The following is a 24,027-nucleotide window of genomic DNA, read 5'->3' on the forward strand; positions in this document are numbered from 1 at the left end:
ACTTAAAATGAATTTACAACCTAACAAATTAACTGTGCTCTTTGGAATAATTCCTCAAAATATTCGTGGTATTTCTTTGTCTGACCAACATGTTATTGCGTTTGTTACATTGAAGACTAGGAGGGCCATTCTATCAGCTCCCACTCTATCACAATGGTTCTCTCAAGTGAGGTTATTTCTTAGTTTGGAGAAAATTAGAAGTCAAACCTTTGAACCTATGTTTGATTTTGAGAAAAGATGGGGTTCATTTGCTTGTTCAGATTCAGATTCAGTTTATTGTCATTTAGAAACCACAAATGCAATGCAGTTAAAAAATGAGACAACGATCCCTGAGAATGATATCACAAAAGTATATGATAAAACAGACTACACCAGAAAATCCATGTAATGTTTGGCAATCCCCAATCCAGAGTCCGGAGAGGCTGCTACCTCTTAATATCGCGCTACCGTCTAGCGCGTTCCCCGGAAAGGAGCTCCAAAGCCACCAGACAAAAACAAGACCAAAAACTAAAGCTACAAGACCTGCATAAAGCCACATAGTTACAATATATAGTTACAACAGTGCAAACAATAGCAGAATTAATTAAAAAAAACAGACTATGAGCACAGTAAAAATAGTCCAAGATGTTAAAGGACTGTAAGTTCAAAAGAAATCACCACAGTTTCCACAAGTCCCCAGGGTCCAGACAGACTCGCCATCGCACGCCGGCGGCAGAAGAGAGTACCCCCGCTATGGACTTCCAAGGCGCCACCTGACTCAGCCTCGCAGACGCAGCACACAATGGAAGCTCCGTCAAAACCAGCCTCGCAGACGCAGCACACACCAAAAGCGACCCGAATCCATTGAAGGGACTCCGAGCTGACGACCATCTCCTCCAGCACAGCTTCTCCGAGCACCATCCTCTGCCGAGCGTATTAACAACCCCGCCAACGGCCATCGGCAACGTGACCCCGAGTACTGGGGGCCTGTTCTTCCTGGCAGAGTCCCAGACCTCACAGCAACAGCAGCAATGAAGAAGGTCTTCCTGGAATTTCCCAATGTTTCTCCATGCTTCCACGTCCGTTTTCAATCGATTATGATTGCGCACGGCACCCCACTTCACAAATAACAGATAATCAACTCTGGAGCGGCCGCTGCAAGCTGCATCGCGCCACCATCTTGGAATTGTTACTACCATTTGAGTTAATTGATAGATTTCCTCCACAATCTAATTGTAAAGTTTGGTATAATTTTTTTTTTTGCTGGCAGTTTGATGTTTATCTTTAGAAGCTTTTTGTATGCCGCATGGCTCCGGGGTTGAACACCTAATGGGTTCTTTTTTCCTCACCTTTCTTTGCTTTAAAAGGGTTTTTTTCTTCTCTTTTTTTTTGTGTCACCATATTTTTCAATATTTAAAACATTTTTTTTCCTTTGAGACATTGTAAGTGTTACTTACTTAGATGTACTCTTGTTATTTTGGATAATAATAATAATAAAAAGATTTTAAAAAAAGAAAGAAAGACAAACAATTTGACAAATTTAACATCCTGCCAAGCAGGAAACTCTGTGCGCATGTGCTAAATAAAGTAATAAATATGACCACATCAGGAAAGGGAAGTTTTGTTTCGGGCGGTGAAACATCAGACCGTCATATCATCGGCACCGAGTGTAAAATGGGGAATAATCTGAGGTAAATTCTAAAACTTGTGCTGTGATTGTTAATCTGTATTAATTGAACAGATCATGAAGTTTTACTTGCCAGATATCAGCTTTGAAATGTGAGGTTTTATCATCAATTTGGCAACCGCCAGCTTTGGTAAATAGATAGCTGGCGCTTAATGGAGGAGGGTGGGGGCACAGTAAGGTACAGCAATTCATTGTTTAGGATTTATAATTCACACTCTTGTTTAAAAATGCACCAGGGGGACTTCCGGTAAGATAGTGATTGCTTAGCTGCTCCGAACTTTTGTTCTATTATTTTCGCTATCTTTGCACTAAATGTTTCAATTTTTTAAACCTTAGTTAGGAACTTTATTTGGTCTCTTTCACTCGCCTGCGAACACATCTACCTTACAATGTCTAGCAAGAGTTCTAAATCCGGGAGAAAGGAAGTTTTGGCTCTGCCGACTGAGACCCTCGCTGCGCTGGAACAACACCGAGACTGTAGCGGTGTGCTGCACGCAGCGCTAAAATAACGACACGGAGTCAGTAAACTGCAGTCAAAGATAACTTTATTCGAACTACACAGCCTTGCTTTTAAACCTCCCTCAACCTGCCCCCCCACCCCCCCGAGCGCAGATGCTCCAAAAGACACTTACTCACAAACGCCCTTAGGCTATCTCCCTTAGCCGGAACGCTGGCTAATTGTGAGCCGGTTCGGATGTGCCAGGAAATGGGTCGCCACATAACCCTCCCCCCCCCCACCCAGAACCGGCGATACACCCACCAATGTCCACAGTCTGGGCCGGACCCTGTTTTGGGAGGTTGGCCTCTGCGCCGCGGTGCCGGAAACTCGGCCGGTTGCGCCAGGTCCACATGGGCCGGTTTGAGTCGGTCCGTCGTGAAAACCTCCTCTTTCCCCCCAATGTCCAGCACGAACATGGACCCCTTGTTCCTGTGCACCGTAAACGGCCCCTCGTACGGCCGTTGCAACGGTGGCCGATGCCCGCCCCTTTGTACAAACACAAACTTACAGTTCTGCAGGTCTTTGGGTACGCAGGTTGGGTTCTACCCATGCTGCGAAGTGGGTATGGGGGGCCAGGTGACCGAGCCTCTCATGTAGTCTGCCCAAGACTGCTGCGGGTTCTTCCTCTTGCCCCCGTGGGGCTGGTATGAACTCCCCGGGGACGACCGGGGCGCGCCGTACACCAACTCGGCCGACGAGGCGTGCAGATCGTCTTTGGGCGCCGTGCAGATGCCGAGTAGGACCCAGGGAAGCTCGTCCACCCAGTTGGCTCCTCGCAGGCGGGTCATGAGGGCCGACTTCAGGTGACGGTGGAAACGCTCCACCAGGCCGTTCGACTGTGGGTGGTAGGCAGTTGTGTGGTGCAGCTGAGTCCCCAAAAGGTTGGCCATAGCTGACCACAGGCTGGAGGTGAACTGGGCGCCTCTGTCAGAGGTAATGTGGGCCAGTACACCAAAGCGAGATACCCAGGTGGCGATCAGTGCCCGGGCGCAAGATTCGGAGGTGGTGTCGGTGAGCGGGATCGCCTCTGGCCATCTTGTGAACCAGTCCACGATAGTCAGGAGGTGCCGCGCTCCTCGCGACACTAGCAGGGGGCCCACGATATCCACATGAATGTGGTCGAAACGCCGGTGGGCGGGATGGAACTGCTGCGGTGGGGCTTTGGTGTGCCACTGCGCCTTGGCCGTCTGGCAGTGCATGCACGTTTTGGCCCATTCACTGACCTGTTTGCGGAGTCCATGCCAAACAAACCTGCTGGAAACCATCCGGACTGTCCGGATGGAGGGATGCGCCAAGTTATGAATGGAGTCGAAAACACGGCGCCGCCATGCTGTCGGGACGACTGGACGGGGCTGGCCGGTGGCGACATCACGGAATAGGGTCCTCTCACCCGGGCCTAAGGGGAGGTCCTGGAGCTGCAAACCGGAGACTGCGGTTCTGCAACTCGGAATCTCCTCATCCGCCTGCTGCGCCTCTGCCAGTGCCTCAAAGTCTACCCCTTGGGAAAGGGCATGAACGGTAGGCCGAGAGAGCGCATCCGCCACGACATTGTCCTTACCGGAGACATGCCGGACATCCGTCGTGTATTCAGAGATGCAGGACAGATGGCGCTGCTGACAGGACGACCAGGGGTCAGACGCTTTCGTGAACGCATAGGTAAGCGGTTTGTGGTCCGTGAACACAGTGAAGGGCCGACCTTCTAGGAAGTACCTGAAATGCCGGATTGCCAGATAGAGCGCCAACAGTTCCCGGTCGAAAGCACTGTACTTGAGCTCGGGTGGCCGCAGGTGTTTGCTGAAAAACGCCAGGGGTTGCCAGCGACCCGCGATGAGCTGATCCAGTACCCCACTAACTGCCGTGTTTGATGCGTCCACTGTGAGGGCGGTAGGGACGTCCATTCTGGGATGTACTAGCATTGCGGCGTCCGCCAAAGCTTCCTTCGTTTGAACGAAAGCGGCGGCGGACTCCTCGTCCCAGGTAATGTCCTTGCCCGGACCAGACATCAGGGCGAACAGGGGGCACATGATCCGGGCAGCTGAAAGGAGGAAGCGGTGGTAGAAATTGACCATACCTACGAATTCCTGAAGGCCTTTGATCATGGTGGGTCGGGGGAAATGGCAGACCACATCTACCTTAGCAGGCAGAATGAGATGCCCCGTCTTTAGTAATCCTGTGGCCCAGGAAGTCAATGGTGTCGAGCCCAAACTGGCATTTGGCCGGATTGATCGTTAGACCGTAGTCACTCAGCCGAGCATTGAGTTGGCAGAGGTGGGACAGATGCTCCTGACGACTGCTGCTGGCTATGAGGATGTCATCCAAATAGATGAACGCGAAGTCCAGGTCGCGTCCCACCACGTCCATTAACCGCTGGAACGTCTGTGCGGCATTCTTCAGGCCGAACGGCATGCGGAGGAACTCAAAAAGGCCAAACGGGGTGATGAGAGCCATTTTGGAGACCTTGGGGGTCCACCTTGGAGAAGATCCGTGCGCCGTGCAGGTTTGCTGCAAAGTCCTGAATGTGCAGCACAGGGTAGCGGTCCGGTGTAGTAGCCTCGTTCAGCCTGCGGTAGTCGCCGCACGGTCTCCAGCCCCCTTTCACTTTGGGCACCATGTGCAGGGGGGAGGCCCATGGGTTGTCGGACCGCCGGATGATCCCCAATTCCTCCATCCTCTGGAACTCCTCCTTCGCCAGTTGGAGCTTGTCCGGGGGAAGCCGCCGAGCGCGGGCGTGGAGGGATGGTCCCTGGGTTGGAATGTGGTACTGTACGCCGTGTCAGGGCAAGGCCGCTGTGAACTGCGGTGCCAGAACCAAAGGGAAATCCACCAGGACCCTGGTGAAGTCGTTGTCGGACAGCGTGATGGAGCCGAGGTTAGGGGCTGGCAACTGGGCCGCGCCCAGGGAGAACGTCTGAAAGGTCTCAGCGTGTACCAGTCTCTTCCTGGGCAGGTCGACCAGTAGGCTGTGAGCTCGCAAAAAATCCGCACCCAGAAGCGGTTGGGCTACGGCGGCCAGTGTGAAGTCCCACGTGAACTGGCTGGGGCCGAACAGTAGCTGCACCTGACGGGTGCCATAGGTCCTTACTGTGCTGCCGTTCACGGCCCTCAGGGGGGGACCCGGTGCCCTGCTGTGGGTGTCGTAACTCGTCTGAGGTAAGACGCCGATCTCGGCACCGGTGGCGACAAAAAAGCGGCGTCCCGACCTCTTATCCCACACATACAGGAGGCTATCCCGATGGCCAGCTGCCGTAGCCATCAGCGGCAGCTGGCCCTGGCGTTTCCCGGGAACTTGCAGGGCTGGTGACAACGGCAGGCTTCTGCGCCCCACCGCTGGTGGTAGAAGCATCATTGTTCAATAGACAATAGGTGCAGAAGTAGACCATTCGGCCCCTCGAGTCTGCACCGCCATTCTGAGATCATGGCTGATCACTCACTATCAATACCCAGTCCCTGCCTTGTCCCCATATCCCTTGATTCCCCTATCCATCAGATATCTATCTAGCTCCTTCTTGAAAGCATCCAGAGAATTGGCCTCCACCGTCTTCCGAGGCAGTGCATTCCACACCTCCACAACTCTCTGGGAGAAGAAGTTCTTCCTCAACTCTGTTTTAAATAACTGACCTCTTATTCTCAATCCATGCCCTCTGGTACTGGACTCTCCCAACATCTGGAACATATTTCCTGCCTCAATCCTATCAAATCCTTTAATTATCTTAAACGTTTCATTCAGATCCCCTCTCAATCTCCTCAATTCCAGTGTGTACAAGCCCAATCTCTCCAATCTCTCTGCGTAAGACAGCCCTGCCATCCCAGGAATCAACCTAGTGAATCTACGCTGCACTTCCTCAATTGCCAGAATGTCCTTCCTTTAACCTGGAGACCAAAACCGTACACAATATTCCAGGTGTGGTCTCACCAGGGCCCTGTACAAATGCAAAAGGACATCCTTGCTCTTGTACTCAATTCCCCTTGTAATAAAGGCCAACATTCCATTTGCCCTCTTCACTGCCTGTTGCACTTGCTCATTCACCTTCATTGACTGATGAACTAGGACTCCTTGGTCTCTTTGCATTTCTCCCTTACCTAACTCTACACTGTTCAGACAATACTCTGCCCTCTTGTTCCTGCTTCCAAAGTGGATAACTTCACATTTATTCACATTGAATAACATCTGCCAAGTATCTGCCCACTCACCCAGCCTATCCAAGTCTCCCTGTATTCTCCTAACGTCCTCTTCGCATGTCACACTACCAACCAGTTTAGTATCATCAGCAAACTTGCTGATATAGTTTTCAATGCCCTCATCTAAATCGTTGACATAAATCGTAAAGAGCTGTGGTCCCAATACAGAGCCCTGTGGTACCCCACTAGTCACCTCCAGCCAGTCCGAGAAACACCCATTCACTGCTACCCTTTGCTTTCTATCTGCCAACCAGTTCTCTATCCATGTTGAAACCCTGCCCCCAATGCCATGAGCTCTGATTTTACTCACCAATCTCCTATGTGGCACCTTATCGAATGCCTTCTGAAAATCTAGGTACACAACATCCACTGGCTTACCCTCGTCTAACATCCTTGTTACACCCTCAAAAAACTCCAACAGATTAGTCAAACATGATTTGCCCTTGGTAAATCCATGCTGGCTCGGCCTAATCCTATTACTGCCATCAAGATGTGCCACTATTTCGACCCCCACCCCTGCCTCTGGGGTTAGCGGGCTCTGCGGCCGGGCCTGGACTGGTTTGCTGCTGGGAGCATGGCCGGGTGATCTGTGCGATGGACGCCCCACTTACCTTCTTAGCGTTCCACAGCAAGTCCGCCCAGGCTGCCACCTTCCGGGGGTCACTGAAATCCGCATCGGACAGCAGCAGGCGTATGTCCTCAGGCAGCTGCTCTAGGAATGCCTGCTCAAACATGAGGCAGGGTGTGTGTCCGTCGGCCAGAGACAACATCTCATTCATTAAAGCCGATGGAGGTCTGTCGCCTAAGCCATCCAGGTGCAGTAAACGGGCAGCTCGCTCGCGCCTTGAGATTCCGAAAGTCCTGAGGAGCAGGGCTTTGAATTCCGTGTATTTGCCGTCCACCAGGGGCAACTGTACGAACTCCACAACCTGGGCCGCTGTGTCCAGGTCGAGGGAGCTCACCACGTAGTAGTAACGGGTGTCCTCTGAGGTTATCTGCCAAACGTGGAATTGGGCTTCTGCTTGCTGGAACCATAGGTGAGGTCGTGGCATCCAGAAGCCCGGCAGTTTCAATGAAACCGCATGAACAGAGGCGGCATCGGTCATCTCTGGTCCAAAAATCGTTTGGACCGTCGGGGTCACCAATTGTAGTGGTGTGCTACACGCAGCGCTAAAATTACGACACGGAGTCGGTAAACTGCAGTCAAAGATAACTTTATTCGAACTACACAGCCTTGCTTTTAAGCCTCCCTCAACCTGCCCCCCATGGGTGCAGATGCTCCAAAAGACACATACTCACAAACCCCCGTAGGCTATCTCCCTTAGCCGGAACGCTGGCTGATTGTGAGCCAGTTCGGATGTGCCAGGAAATGGGTCGCCACAAGACGATATTTTAAAGGAATTTAGAACTACTTTCAACCAGCTGGACGCCAAACTGGACCGGATCAACGCTAGAGTGGACGAACATGCTGAACACTTATCTCACATCGATTCGACTTCTGAAGATTTAAAAAGTCGTGTTCTATACTTGGAGACTCTCTGTTCCAGCCTAGAAGAAAAGTATAACAAACTCTTTTCCAAAATGGTGGATCTTGAAAACCGAAACAGACGTTGCAATCTACGAATCCTTGGTTTGCCAGAGGCCACCGAACAGGGATCCCTCGTGAAGTTCTTCTCCGAGTTCCTTTGTGAGATATTCGGGAAAGATTTGCTTCCGAATCCGCCTGAGCTCGAAAGGGCACACCGGGTCTACGTTCCCCCCGCAATTCTGGGCTCCCGCCCGCAACCGGTAATTTTGTGCTTTCATCAATACCAGGTAAAACACCATCTGATTATGGAGGCACGTCGCAGAGGTACTTTTGCTTTTCAAAATACAGTCATTCGCTTTGTGGAGGATTTTGCCCCCCAGGTTTTAAAGATGCGTGCTGAGTTTAAAGGTGTAATGAAAGTGCTTTTTGATCGTGGTTTTAAACCCTCTCTTCGCAATCCTGCCAATTTACAAATTACGCTTAATACTGGAAAACATAAGTGGCTTAAGTCAGTGAAGGAGGCTGAGGAATTTGTTGGAAGTCTTCCGGCTATCCAGCCATCTTCGGAACCCGATCAGACCTCCTAAAATGGTGGATAAGTACCTCTCGTAGTAAAATTACTTTTTCCGGACTCAGACCTTACTCGAATCACTCAGACATTATTTATTGAAACTCTAAGGGCTGTTGACAATCTTTCCCTGTACTTGGTGTGTCTTTTTTTAAATAGACATTCTGTGCTTAATGTTTCCCTGTGGACGTTTAAATTGTACTTGTGTAATCTATTTTATTCTTGTATAACTTTATCTATAGAGATCTACAATTGACTCTAACTTGGTTTTGGAGGTTTGAAGTCTTTATTGAAGGCCTCCCTGTTGGTTGATTCACAGTTTAACTGCTGATTTTTTTTTATTATTTATTTTTTTCACTCTTTTTTATTTTTGATTTTTTTTCTTCTCTGTAAATGGTTGATAAGTACTCTCCTTGAATCTACAATTTTCCCCTTCCTCCCTTTTTTTTCCCTTTCTCTTCCTTTAACCTTCTATAATTTTTCGCGGGTAGGTTAGTTTTGGTTTTCTTCGGATTTTCTCTGTGTTAAGTTTTATATTTCTGCAGAAGATGTTCCAATTTGTAGTTATGTTTTCTAGTGCATAAACTAGTTACCATTTGCTATAGTATTTATACGGAACTGCTGTTAACGACACAGATCTGGAAGTTATATTTGGGTTAATTTTTTTGGTAGAGCTAGCTGCTTTTTTTGGTAGCCGTCTAGTTTTGGGTTGCGTGGGTGGGGTGGATTTTCCAGTTCCAACAACACTCATTGTATTTATTGTTTGCCTTTATTGCTCAGGCCATGTTTATGTTTTGATTTTACAAATCTATGTTTACATTTCTGCTCCCAGACTGTTATTGTATTGCTTGACTTTTTATATGCCTGCTGCCTTTTATGCATTAGTAATTGATAATGGCTAGTGCATTTAAATTCGTGAGCTGGAATGTAAAGGGATTGAATCACCCTGTTAAAAGGAGGAAGGTATTCTCACATATTAAACAACTCAAAGCTGACATTGCTTTCCTTCAAGAAACTCATATTCGTTGTTTTGATAACTTCCGGCTTCTGTCAAAGTGGGCGGGTCAGCATTTTCATTCATCCTTTGCCACTAAAGCTAGGGGGGGTCTCCATCCTTATTAACTCAAATATTCCTTTTGAACTCCATAATAAAATATCTGATACAAATGGCCATTTTATTATTGTTTCTGGTAAACTATATAGCATGAAAGTTGTACTAGCAAAACTGTATGCCCCCAACTTTGATGATGTTAACTTTTTTGAGCGTTTTTTTTCCTCACTACCAGACTTAAACTCATACTCTCTTATACTGGGTGGTGACTTCAACTGTTGGTTAGATCCTAATTTGGATCGATTGTCCTCTTTTACCAGATCACCTACTAAATCTGCCTTAGCTATCTAATCGTTTCTCTCTAATTTTGGTATTTCTGATATATGGCGTTTCCTTCATCCTACTGAGAGAGATTTATTTTTTTTTCCACATGTTCACCATACCTTCACTAGAATTGACTATTTCTTACTCGATAACCAACTTATCCCATTGGCCTACTCTTGTGACTATCAGAGTATACTGATTTCTGACCATGCCCCAATTACTCTCTCTTTAAACTTTCCTGGTCTCCCTCGGAGGAATAAACACTGGCGGTTTGATTCGACTTTATTATCAGATGATGATTTTCTAAAATTTATTAAGGATCAGATAACCTTTTATTTTAACACTAATACCTCACCTGAAGTGTCATCCCAGATTGTCTGGGATGCCATGAAAGCATATCTGAGGGGTCAAATAATCTCTTACACAGCAAATCTCAACAGAAGATCCTGTGCAGATCGATTAGACCTCATTAACCAGATTAAAGAATTGGATCAACTATATGTTCAAACTAAGAACCCTGAATTATACAAGAAGCGTGTTGAACTCCAAACTAAATTTAACCTTCTGTCCACTCAACCTGTCGAACGCCAACTTCTCGAAAGCAAGAGTCGCTTTTACATTCGTGGGGATAAGTCTGGTAAATTCCTAGCCAATCAGCTGAGGCGTTCCAAAGCCAAACAACATATTACAAAGATCCAGAAGGAGAACGGAGACTTTACATCGGATCATTTAGAAATTAATGACGCATTTAAAAATTTTTATTCTCGGCTTTATTCCTCTGAATCTCTGAATGACAATATCTCTGTTGATCAATTTTTAAATAATCTGAATATTCCTTCACTTTCATCTGATTCTAAAGCCAAACTTAATGCGCCTATATCATCAGAAGAAATATCTTTTGCAATTTCTGCACTGTCCTCAGGGAAATCTCCTGGACCTGATGGGTTCCCTGTAGAATTTTATAAATCATCCTCTTCACTTCTTTCTCCTCAGTTACTTTCAGTATTATCTGACTCGTTTAATTACGGCAAATTGCCACCCTCTTTTAATGAGGCATCTATTATTCTTCTATTAAAAAAGGGTAGAGACCCAACAGAGTGTTCCTCGTACAGGCCGATCTCTTTGCTTAATGTTGATTTAAAGATCTTGGCTAAAGTTTTGGCTTATAGATTAGAAACTGTTATTCCCTCTATTATTTCTGATGACCAATCAGGTTTTATTAAAAACCGTCTCCCTTTTTTTAACATTCGGCGTTTATTTAATATTTTATATTTACCTCCAACTGGGATTCCTGAATGTGTTATTTCCCTCGATGCGGAGAAAGCATTTGATCGTATAGAGTGGAACTACCTTTTTGCAGTCTTAGAAAAATTTGACCTCGGTCAAAGTTTCATCTCTTGGATCAAATTGCTGTACTTGTGTCCTACTGCCTCTGTTTTAACTAATTTTCAGAAATCCCAGGTATTTAATCTCAAACGTGGCACCCGCCAGGGATGGCCCTTAAGTCCCTTTCTCTTTGATTTGGCTATAGAACCTTTGGAGATAGCATTTCGAAATTGTCCTGAATTGACTGGGATTTGGAGAGGGGGTGTTGAGCATAAAGTTTCTCTTATTACTCTTTCTCTCAAATCCGTCAACATCCTTACCTCCAATGTTTTCACTTCTTGACCAGTTTAGCCAGATCTCAGGCTATAAACTTAATTTACATAAGAGCGAACTTTTCCCAATTAATAAAGAAGCACAAGAACTAACGTTTCGTGATCTCCCTTTTAGAGTAGCCCATAATCAATTTACTTACCTTGGGATTACAGTCACAAGGAAGTTTAAAGATCTCTTTCGTGAAAACTTTGCCAATCTTTCATATACTATAAAACAGAGTCTGGTACTATGGTCACCTCTATCTATGTCTTTGGTAGGTCGTATTAATGTTGTTAAAATGTATGTTCTCCCTAAATTTTTATACTTATTTCAATCTATCCCAATTTTTATTCCTAAATCTTTTTTTGATTCCTTAGACTCTATTATTTTGTCATATCTGTGGAAGAATAAGTGCTCTAGAATTAATAAAATCCATCTCCAAAAACCCAAAAAAGAGGATGACATGGCTTTACCTAACTTTCGTTTATATTATTGGGCAGCCAATATACGCTGTGCTACCTCTTGGTCTTTCTTCCATGGCCAACCCGAGTGCCCTAACTGGGTGGCGATGGAGCTGAGCTCCACTAAAGAATTATCTATCTCTGCACTTCTTGGCTCTGCACTCCCTAGTAGTTTGTCCAGATTAATAGCTAATCCTCTTGTTAGACACACTTTGTGTATATGGGCTCAGTTTAGGAAATGCTATGGTTTCCATGGTTTTCCATTCCCAGCCCTGTCGTACATAATCACCTTTTTTTACCTACTACGTATGATTCAGCATTCCATGTTTGGTATAGGAAGGGTATTAGACATTTTGAAGATCTTTTCATTGATAATCGCCTCGCTTCTTTTCAACAGCTCTCTGTTAAGTTCAATCTGCCCAATGCTCATTTTTTTAGATATCTCCAAATTAGACACTTTATTGCTCCTTTAATTCCTAACTTACCTGAAATGCCTGCGAAAAATGCTATGGACTTATTTCTTTCCATTAATCCATTAGGTAAAGGTTTAATATCAATTATTCGAGATAAATTAGCAGCCTTACGACGGGCCCCTGTGGATAAAATTAAAATGGCATGGGAGCAGGATTTAAATACCTCCTTATCTGATGAGAGTTGGGACTCGATTTTCAAATCGGTTAACTCAACCTCTCTTTGTGCTCGCCATTGCCTTTTACAGTTTAAGATTGTTCATAGAGCCCATATGTCTAAATCTAAACTATCTTGATACTATCCTGACATTAGTCCGCTCTGTGATAAATGCAAGAGGGGCGAGGCCTCTCTCATTCATATGTACTGGTTCTGTCCTAGCTTGGAGAAATTTTGGAAAGATGTCTTCACTACGTTATCATATATTCTGAATTACCACCTAGAACCAAACCCTTTAATTGCTTTGTTTGGTTTCTGGGGCGAGACAGATTTACGTCTGAGTCCCACCAAATACCGAATATTATCCTTTGCCTCTCTCCTGGCTAGACGCTTAATCCTCCTCAGATGGAGAGATGTTGCCCCGCCCACTCATGCTCATTGGCTTAACGACATTATGGCCTGCTTGGACCTCAAAAAAATTCATTATTCAGTTCTTAATTCGGATTTAAAGTTCCATAAGGTCTGGGGACCTTTTATCGAGTACTTTCATAACCTTCCTCTTGACTAGGGTTTTTTTTCGGTCCCTTGCTTTCAGCTCCCTTTTTTTTGGTAGTAGGCATTACTATCCTCTTTTGCCAAGTGTATTCACAGTCTGGGAGTTTGATTGTCCTGATTTATATTCTCTATATTGTGTTGTGGTTGGTCTGGAGTTTTTTTTTGTGTGTGGGGCTTGGGGAGGATACTAAGTTTACTTGTCTTCAATTTAGGTGCTTTTTTAAAATTCTCTTTCTTTGTATCATATTGTCATTGTATGCTTAATTTTGCACCGTATTAATGGTCCTCATTTTGATCTGGGGTTTTTTAATTTGTAGTTATGTAGAATAGATAGATAGATAGATATGCACCACACAGCAGTGTAAAAGACTGATATCAGCATATTTCACGGTTCTTGACAAGACAAGAAGCTACTAGCCCAACAACACCTTTCGCTATGTTTTGGAATAATATTAAATAGTGGTGGTAGTGATGGTTTTCACAAATAAAACAAAGTGAGGCATTTTATGTTTAATGAAGCCCGTAGCACTCCAAATTGAACTCCAAAATGTTGGTGGGTCTGAATTATTTACATTTCTCCAAATTTCATTACCCTACAGTAGAAGGAATAAATGAGAAAAAGCAATTCCCTACTTTGTACATAAACTCTGTCAGGATTTCTAGAAAGCATGTATTTAACAAAATGGTGTGCCTCACCTGAAAAGACTGAAAGGGGAGGGAGGTGGGGAATTGTTCTTTAAACGTCAAGCATCAAACTGCAATGGAAGGAACAGTCATTTTAACTGATAGTTTTCTAAAAACGGAAATTGCCTTGGTTGAAAGGGTTGAGTAAATAAAAAGCTAAACTTTTACGTTGCAAGAGATTGGGAAAGAGGGATGCACTAAGGGACTTGGGTGTCACTATAGACCAGTTATTAAGACAAAACAAAAAAATTTTTAAATGTACAGATGCTGGAAATCTGAATCAAACGTACAGATGCGGCAGGAAGTAAAGGATCCAAATGATTGTTTGTTCTCATCTGAAAGAGATAGGAACAAGGATATCTTGCTACAAATACTCAGTGTATTGTCAGACATATATCTGAGCACCGGGTGCAGTGATGGTCTCCTTATCTAAGAGAGGACATACAGACTGAGTCTCACACCCTTCAAACCAGACTGATGCTGGACTGGAACAAATGCCCCAAGGACACCTGTCATAAATAAATGCCTAACACCTAGGCTTGCCAGCTCATAGTGCACATCCTGCACAGTGGCCTTTCACTGTGAATCAGTATGAAGAGAAGAGATTGCCTGGTCAGTTTCCAAAGCAAATCACTTAAGTGCCCTTCTGCTGTGAACCAGCAAGCTGCAAACACTGTCCTCAGTAAATCAATTCAGTCCACTGTGTATATTTTGTGTTTTGTTTTGAAATACCAATTCCATAGGAGCAAATTTCTATTTCATTTTGCAAATGTTGCCAACACAGAAAACCTTTGCTAATTTACATTACTAATATAGCGACCCTGTAAGGCTGTTCTGCAGACTAATTTCACCAGTTTCAAAGCACACAGGACTACGAGAGTTCTCGGCCCACGGAATGCTATTCTTAAGAGTTTCAACCTGTACTTGCCAAAGAGTGAAGAGACAAAGTTTTACCAATCAGATTCCTGGAGGGACAGTCGTAAGAGGAGAGTTTGGTCAACCAAAGTCTGGGGGAATGAGGGTATTTTATAGAATAAATTATAATATAAAATATAGGATAGGACTCAACAGACAGCAAGAAAGATGCTGCCTTGAAAATGAGGGCACCAGGGTTTGTCTGGAATCAGAAGTCACAGTCCTGAAATATTTAGTTAGACAATTGGACTGGGGTGATGAAATTTCTTCACTCAGAGGGAGGTGAACCTATGGAATTCTTTGCCACACATGGCTTTAGATGGTCTTGCCAGTAATATTCAGATGCCGTGAATGTAAAATAAAAAAGTATCTCTTGCTTTGACTCAGCTGGTGGGAATTCCAAAACTCACGTTATCATGAAATTTAATTGAGAGAACTGATGAAATCACAAGGCATGACTGCTTTGTTTTTAGACCCCATTCAATTCCCCACTCCACATAGATACCTTCCCATCAACCAGACTTTTGCAGAGCCTCACTCTGCCCGTCCCCTCCGAGTTCTGAACGATGCAGCATAATTGAACAGGCAAGTGATGGCCAGTTTCTTTAATGCTGTTCATTGAGATGAGGATAACCAACTTAGTCTGAGTCAGTATTAGATCATTACTATTTGAATTAGTCTGCCCAGATATCTTGTTTTGAACAGCTTCATCCAATGAAGGTTTCTGCCCCTTCCATACCAAATCCATGTCCAGGACCAAGACTGGACACTTAGTTCATCACCTTCTCTTTTAAATGATTGTTAAATCACTGTTTCTTTATCTATCATTCTTTTCACTTCAACAGATGTTCACCTCCAAATCTTACAAGAGGGGTACCTAATAAATTGTTTATATTACTGGAAAATAAAGCATGCCTTAGGAACATCGATAGTATACAAATGATGCTGCATTTCCATGACATAAGGTAAGGATAACATGTGAATTACTCTACACTGCATCTACCACGCACCAGGGCAGCAAAAATAAGGGGACAGTGCCTCCTGCACACACCAGCCTGATGGAAATGTGTTATTGTTCATTCCTGTCACTGGATCTAAACCCTGTAACTCTATTTATCTCTCTGACTACACAGTCCAATCTGCTGGATGTCCTTGGCATTTTCAGATATTGTTTCAGGAGTCAGCTACTCGGCCCCTTATGCCTAATGTGTCACAGCTAATGAAATCTTCCTTTCATGCCTGACCCCCACAACACTCAACACCTCAACTGGTCAAAAATCTGCTTTGTTGTTGAATACAGCCAAGTGTCTCTACAGATCTTAGGGGACTCCTGAGTTTCAGAAAGAAAAAAAAATGCTTGTCACTTCATTTTTAAATTGGCAATTCTTTACCCAGATGTGCTTCTCTGTTGTAGATGCTGAGAGGAAACCTCTCGCTCGCCATTCTGTCAAGCCCCTCAAAATCTTCTGCTTCTCCATTCTTCTGACCACCAATAAGTTCAATAAGACCATGAAACTATATATATCAATATGTACACACACACAGTATTTATTTTACGTGCCTGTATATTTGCTTGCTCTTTTGTCTGTGCTGTGTATGTTTTTCATCTTGGTCACAAAGGAACTTTGTGTTATTCAGTTGAATCCATGTGTGGTTGAATGAGAATTAAGCTTGAACTTAAAGGCCATAAGACATAGGAGTAGAATTAGACCATTGTGTCTGCTCTGCCATCCCATCAGAGCTGTTCTATTTCTCTTTTCAAACCCATTCTCCTACCTTCCTGTAACCTTTGGCACCCCGACATCCACTTCAAATACACACAATGACTTAGCTTGTACAGGCATTTGTGGCAATGAGTTCCACAGATTCATTACCCCCTGGATAAAGAAATTCCTCCTCATCCCTGTTCTGAATGGGTGCCCTTCTATTCTGAGGTTGTGCCCTCTGGTCCTATACATTCCTACTATTGGAAATGTCCACTCCACATACACTATATCTAAGCCTTTCAATATTTGATAGGTTTCAATAAGATTTCAATCGTTCTTCTAAACTCCAGCAAGTACAGGTCCAGAGCCATCAAATGACCCTCATATGTTAACTCTTCCATTCCCAGAATCACTCTTACTAACATTCAATGGATCCTCTCTAATACCTGCGTAAAGAGCCAAAACTGCTCACAATACTCTAAGTGTGGTCTGGCTGGTGCCTTATAAAGCTTCAGCATCACATCCTTGCTTCTATATTCTAGTCCTCTCAAAATTAATGCTAACATTGCATTTGCCTTCCTTAGAAGTGACTCAATATACAAGTTAATCTTCAGTGAATCCTGCACAAGGACTCCCTTGTCTCCTTGCACCTCTGATTTTGAATTTTCTCCATCTTTAGAAAATTGTCTACCCTTTTATTCCTTCTACCAAAGTACATGATTATATACTTCCCTGCAATATATTCCATCTGCCACTTCTTTGCCCATTCTCCCAATCTGTCTGTCCTTCTGCAGACTCCCTGCTTCCACAACACTATCTGTCCCTCTACCCACCTGTATTTTGTCTGAAAACTTGGCCAAAAGGCCAACAATTCTGTCACCCAAATCATTGACATATAACATGAAAATAGGCATTCCTAACATCGACTCCTGTGAAACACCACTAATCACCAGCAGTCAACCAGAGAAGGCCCCTTACATTCCCACTCTTTGCCACCTGTCAGTCATCCAATCTTCTATCCATCACAAACTTCAGAAAATCTGCAGATGCTGGAAACCCAAAGCAACACACACAAAATGCTGGAGGAACTCAGCAGGCCAGGCAGCATCTATGGAAAGAGTGAACAGTCAAAGTTTCAGGCCAAAACCCTTCCACAGGACTGGAAAGGAAGAAGAGAAGTCAGAGTGAGATGGTGGGAGGGGAGTGGTACAAGGTGGGAGGGGGATGGGTGAAGTAAAGAGCTGGGAAGTTGTCTGGAGAAAGAAGTAGTGCTAGAGAAGGTGGGAATCTGATAGGAGAGGACAGAAGACCATGGATTAAAGGGAAAGAGGAGGAGCTCCAGAGGGATGTGATGGGCTGCTAAGGAGATGAAGTGAGAGAGGGAAATGGGAATGGGGAATGGTGAAGGAGAGTTGGTGGGGGGAAATTACCAGAAGTTTGAGAAGTCAGTGTTTATGCCATCAGCTTGAAGGCTACCCAAATGGAATATAAGGTGTTGCTCCAGCAAATTGGCATGTGGCCTCATCACAGCAATAACAGTAAATGTTGACAGTTTACTCTTTTCCATAGGTGCTGTCTCCTCGACCACTGCGATGTCAAAGCCCTTCTGAAAATCCAAGTAAACTGCATCCACTACCTCTCCTTTATCTATCCTGCTTGTTATTTCCTCAAATAATTCCAACAGATCTGTCAGGGCAAGATTTCCTCTTAAAGAAACTGTGCTGACTTCAGCCAACTTTAATCATATGCCTCCATGCGTCCCAATACCACATTCTTAATAATGAACTCCAATATCTTCCCAACCACTGCAGTCAGGCTAACTGGCCTATAATTTCCTCTCTTCTGCCTCTCTCCCTTCTTAAAGTGTAGACTGACATTTACAAATTTCCAGTCCTCCAGAACCATTCCAGAATTTAATGATTCTTGAAAGATCGTTACTAACTAATACACAATCGCTTCAGCTACCTTTTTCAGAAAAATGTGGTGTAGTCCATCTGGTCCAGATGACTTATCTAACTTCAGACTATTCAGTTTCGCAAGAACCATCTCCTTAGTGACAGCATCTGCCCCAGCGCCCTGGAATTTCTGATGAAAATAACACAAAGATCCCAATACTCATACAGAAATGCTTTACGGTCCTAATTAAGGAAACCAGTTTTTAAGAAATGTGCATTTATGGCTTTTAGCAAAGGATCTCTTCATGATTTTTATTAGAAAGAACAGATTAAATCTATTTTATGGACATGCTACAGGTTATACATTTTCACTGTGGAATCAGATGGAAGTTTCCAAAGAATAGATAAGATAAAGGAAATGGTTTCCAGAATATGTTCACTCAATGAAGTATGTATTTGGTTTATTTTAGTTTATCATTCAGTATCTAGTAATGCTGTTTCTGTCATTTTAGCACTTTCAACTTTGTATCTTCTATGCTTTTTACAGAGATGAGTTGGAGTTTGTTCAGTTGGAGCATGACTGGCAAGATCCCCAGGTTCTCATGCATATGACCCATTTGGTGAATACTGATGAAGGTTTCCGTCTATGTGATGGAGATGGAAGAATCCTGATAGATCGCGTAATATCAGCTGCTCAACTGAAATATAATTCAATCCCCATGGTAGTCTACAGGCAGGTTCCATCGGTCGATACCACGCAGCAAAATAATTCACTATCAGTATGGCAGGAGATTCAAGAGAACAGAAACAAGAACGATATAATGCATGGTTAATAATAACAATAATGAAAATATTAAAGATAATCATTCTACTAATAACCACATAACCATACTATATAACAATCACAGCACAGAAACAGGCCATCTTGGCCCTTCTAGTCCATGCCAAATGCTTACTCTCACCTAGTCCCACCGACCTGCACTCAGCCCATAACCCTCCATTCCTTTCCTGTCCATATACCTATCCAATTTTACTTTAAATGACAATATTGAATCTGCCTCTACCACTTCTACTGAAAGCTCATTCCACACAGCTACCACTCTCTGAGTAAAGAAGTTCCCCCTCGTGTTACCCCTAACTTTTGACCCCTACTCTTAATGGAAAAAGCCTATCCACATCAACTATATCTATCCCCCTCATAATTTTAAATACCTCTACCAAGTCCCCCCTCAACCTTCTATGCTCTAAAGAATAAAGACCTAACTTGTTCAACCTTTCTCTGTAACTTAGGTGTTGAAACCCAGGTAACATTCTAGTAAATCTTCTTTGTACTCTCTCTATTTTGTTGACCTCTTTCCTATAATTCGGTGACCAGAACTGTACACAATACTCCAGATTTGGCCTTACCAATGCCTTGTACAATTTGAACATTACATCCCAACTCCTATATTCAATGCTCTGATTTATAAAGGCCAGCATACCAAAAGCTTTCTTCACCACCCTATCCACATGAGATTCCACCTTCAGGGAACTATGCACCATTATTCCTAGATCACTCTGTTCTACTGTATTCCTCAATGTCCTACCATTTACCATGTATGTCCTATTTTGACTAGTCCCACCAAAATGTAGCACCTCACACTTATCAGCTTTAAACTCCATCTGCCATCTTTCAGCCCACTCTTCTAATTGGCCTAAATCTCTCTGCAAGCTTTGAAAACCTACTTCATTATCCACAACACCACCTATCTTAGTATCATCTGGATACTTACTAATCCAATTTTTACCACCCCATCATCCTGATCTTTAATGTATATGACAAACAACATTGGACCCACTACAGATCCCTGAAGCGCACCACTAGTCACCGGCCTCCAACCTGACCAACAGTTATCCACCACTATCCTCTGGCATCTCACATCCAGCCACTGTTGAATCCATTTTACTACTTCAATATTAATACCTAATGACTGAACCTTCCATGTGGAATCTTGTCAAAGGCCTTACTGAAGTCCATTTACACAACATTCACTGCTTTACCCTCATGTGGTGGTGAAAACACTGCATTTGCAGAATGTTCCTTGCTTGCTGCTAGGAGCCCCTGTTTGGAACATTCGGTTTAGTATGTGTGTCAAAGGTGATTAATGCTTTACTTCTGCAGAGCAACATTCTTATGAGAACTGTAACTTCTGCCTTAATGGCTAAGAGTAGCCCATTCCAGCTAAAACCGTAGGCTAAGACGTGACATACAGTGTTATTACTTTCTTGTACGTTAAACTGTTTCATCTATCTGTATAAAGGTCAACTCGCATACGCGTCTAGTCAGAGTCAGTCTCTCCACCATGAGGGTTTGCTCTCCGTGACATCATGACAATAAAGGTTCTTGCTGTGAACTAAGCCCAGAGAGTCACTGTCTTTTATTTGAAGCAAAGTGTTAGAACTCTGCTACAACAGTTTTGGCGTAGTCGGCAGGATCCCATAAACGGGATTCGGACAAAGCAAGCAGAGTAGAGTCTACGGGGGAGGTAGAAAATACCCCCTGTCCTGGGTTCCAGCCCCAGGGGAGTCTGGGTGAGTATGGCCGGGGGGGGGGCCGCACAAGAAGACACAGTATTAATTAGAATTGACTTGGGCTCTGGTCAAGGCAGAACCTTAGGTAAGCACTCTGTTTGTCTGTCTGCCCCTGTCGGTCTAAAGTGTATAGTTTTTTGTATAAGATTAATTTGCAGTTACCATGGGACAGAAGAACACCTCTGGTAGAGTGTCAGAGAAAAACGCTCCCAGTGAATGGAATAAGAGGGGACGTGGACCGAGACACCTGATAAAGGTAGGAGGTAGAGATCCAGGAAGAAGAGGGGGCTTGCCTAATGAGCCCTATCCAAAACCTGGATCACCAGTGGACATAGTTTATCGTGAGACTCAAGTAGGCAGTTACGTGACCCCTTTTTATCCCAATCTATACGGGTGGTACCTGAATCAATGTTTGGATGAGGGAGAGTGGCCTACTCTCAAGCCACATGTTATTCAAGCATATTGGAATGATGTTAAAGTGGGAAATGGTGACCCCGACCCCATATGGTTACCATATGTCCTGAGCTGTTTTCCTGTATGGAAAAGAGTTGCAGAAAAATATTACCTGGACATTGTGGAGAAAAAATTGGGACCCCCGATGTTATCCATGCCTTCCAAAGGACATTCGGCCACCTCCGCCCCAGATCTGACTATGGGTGTATTTCCTCGACTGGAGAAATCGAGGACATCCTACGGGGACCCCTGGCAAGAATCTATTGACTATGCATTAGCCCTTTGACAAAATCCACCTCCATATGTCGATGATGTGACACAACAAGAAGGAGAAGTGAAAGTGGCTCAGGCAGACAGTTCAGAGGGAGCTGGGGGATCGGGAATGGTTCTCCGTTCTGGTCACAAATTGTCCCTGGTAGAGCGAGTCCCCGGGTCCAAACTGCAGAGCAATCAATCCGAGGTTAGTTCCTCTACTGCCCGTCAATTTCCCCGTATAATGGTTAGAACTGCCTCGATTCTACGTCCGTGGACCCCAGGCGCTCTGCAAAGCCACTGGGAAGCTGCATGACGAAGTAAGGGAGGGACAGAGCCCTCTCACAGATGAGCCTATGCACACCTTTCAAATAGGGGACTTAGCATTGTTAAAAGCATTAAAAAGGAACTCTCTTTCCCCCAGGTGGAAAGGACCTTACCAAGTGCTGCTCGTTAACTGCACCGCCATTAAACTACAAGGAAAAGGGGACTGGGTTCACGCCACCCACTGCAAGACTTACTCACCTCCCGACCAATTGACAGGCACAGGAGACCAGCATGTGGAACCTCCGCCAAAGACAAGCAATGCAGCCCCGGAGTATTTCGCTCAACTTTTAAAGGATGCGTTCCCTTCTGTAGTCCCAGATAGTCCTCCGTTACTTGATCGTGCTCACAGAATTATGCACCGATCACCAAGTTCTTCATCTAAACCACCTGTTGTAATTGTTCGATTTCATTATGTGCATGTTAAAAAGCACCTTATTCATTTGGCTCGGCGTTTAGGGGTGGTTAAATTGAGAGAATTCCAATTTCGGCTTGTGGAGGATTTCAGCCCAGAAGTGATGAAGGCATGGCTCGCTTTTAAACCTTTGATGTCCGAATATTATGAGAAAAACCTAAAACCAGCGCTTTTATACCCTGTGAAACTTAGAATCTCGCCTTCGAATGCATCACGACGCGTTTTTCTCTCCACATCTGATGCTCGAAGCTTTCTAGATGAGAACTATCCTACTGCTTCGGATTCTCGTCTCTAATAAATGTATGGTTTTGATCGTTACAAGATAGTTTTTGTTTCCAAAACCAGATTTTGTTTCTGACTATTGGTGTAGGTTTATTTTACATTTTATATTCCAATTAAAGTTTTTCTTTATCGACGTACTAATCTTTTTAATTTACTTACTTTAACTATTGTATTTTATTTTTGGTCATTACTATTAATCCTTTGAAGGTGAATTTTTTTTAATGTTTCGATATATATCTTTCATTTTTTGTGTAACTAAGATGGCGGTCTCTTTTCTAAATTTTCTTTTTTAAATTTCGCCTTTTTTGTCGTCTTCTTCCTATAATGCCTTTCTTATCACATCCTAATTTTATTTGTTCGGGTTTTAACCCGATTTATAAACTACCAGTGTTTATATTCTTTTTGGGTTTTTTTACTAGCAATTATATTAAGAAGTCTGTTTTAGTATAGTGTTAATTACTTTTTAGGATTTTGGGTGGATCTTTTTTTTTCTCCTTTATGTATCTGGAGTCGCCTTCTGGAGACATGGGGGTAGATTTAGTCTCACAGTTTTTTTTCCTGGCCTCCTTCAGGCTCAGGAGGGTCTCTTTTCCGTGGGTGGTGGGCGGGGGTTTCCTTTCTAATTCTATTGCTCTTTTTATTAGTTTTTCTAGTTTTTTAAATTGGGCTGATTTCAAACTACTAAAATGTCCGCTGTATCGTCATTTCTAGGTCCTCCCCTTATTTTTGTTCCTCTTCCGGGTGCATGAGTTCATACTTTGGTTAACTCTTTATATACCAGAGGGTTGATTTTAGAAATATGGCTCAGACCATTAATTTTGTCTCTTGGAATACTAATAGCTTAAACCATCCGATTAAACGGAAAAAGATTTTAAGTATTCCAAAGACTGAATGCGCATATTATTTTTGTACAAGAAACTCATGTGAGGAAAGAGGATAATCAACGTTTTTTTAGGTTTTGGAGAGATCAACAGTACCATTTGAATTCAAATGCTAAAGTAAAAGGAGTTTCAATTTTTATTGACTCCTCTATTACATTTGTTCAACACGATATTATTTCAGATCCGAGTGGTAGATTTTTGTTAATTACTGGGTTACTTTTTAATAAGAAGGTTGCTATGGTTAATGTTTATACTCCAAATGTAGATTATCCTGATTTCTTTAAGTCTTTATTTACTTCTCTACCTAATCTAAGTGAATATATTGTGGCGACCCATTTCCTGGCACATTCAAACTGGCTCACAATTAGCCAGCGTTCCGGCTAAGGGAGATAGCCTACGGGGGTTTGTGAGTACGTGTCTTTTGGAGCATCTGCGCCCACGGGGGGCAGGTTGAGGGAGGCTTAAAAGCAAGGCTGTGTAGTTCGAATAAAGTTATCTTTGACTGCAGTTTACCGACTCCGTGTCGTTATTTTAGCGCTGCGTGTAGCACACC

General features: G+C 43.8%; 1 long non-coding RNA gene across 1 annotated transcript; it reads left to right on the top strand.

Annotated features, from left to right (window-relative positions):
- Positions 1-1,609: 1,609 nt before the first annotated feature.
- On the top strand, positions 1,610-24,027 carry LOC132382637 (uncharacterized). The gene is made up of 3 exons (XR_009508436.1): positions 1,610-1,670; positions 15,541-15,660; positions 18,844-24,027. It is a non-coding gene; the product is annotated as an uncharacterized LOC132382637 (long non-coding RNA).

The sequence above is a fragment of the Hypanus sabinus genome, chromosome 2 (genome assembly GCF_030144855.1).
Source record: "Hypanus sabinus isolate sHypSab1 chromosome 2, sHypSab1.hap1, whole genome shotgun sequence".
NCBI classification, from domain to species: Eukaryota; Metazoa; Chordata; class Chondrichthyes; order Myliobatiformes; family Dasyatidae; genus Hypanus; species Hypanus sabinus.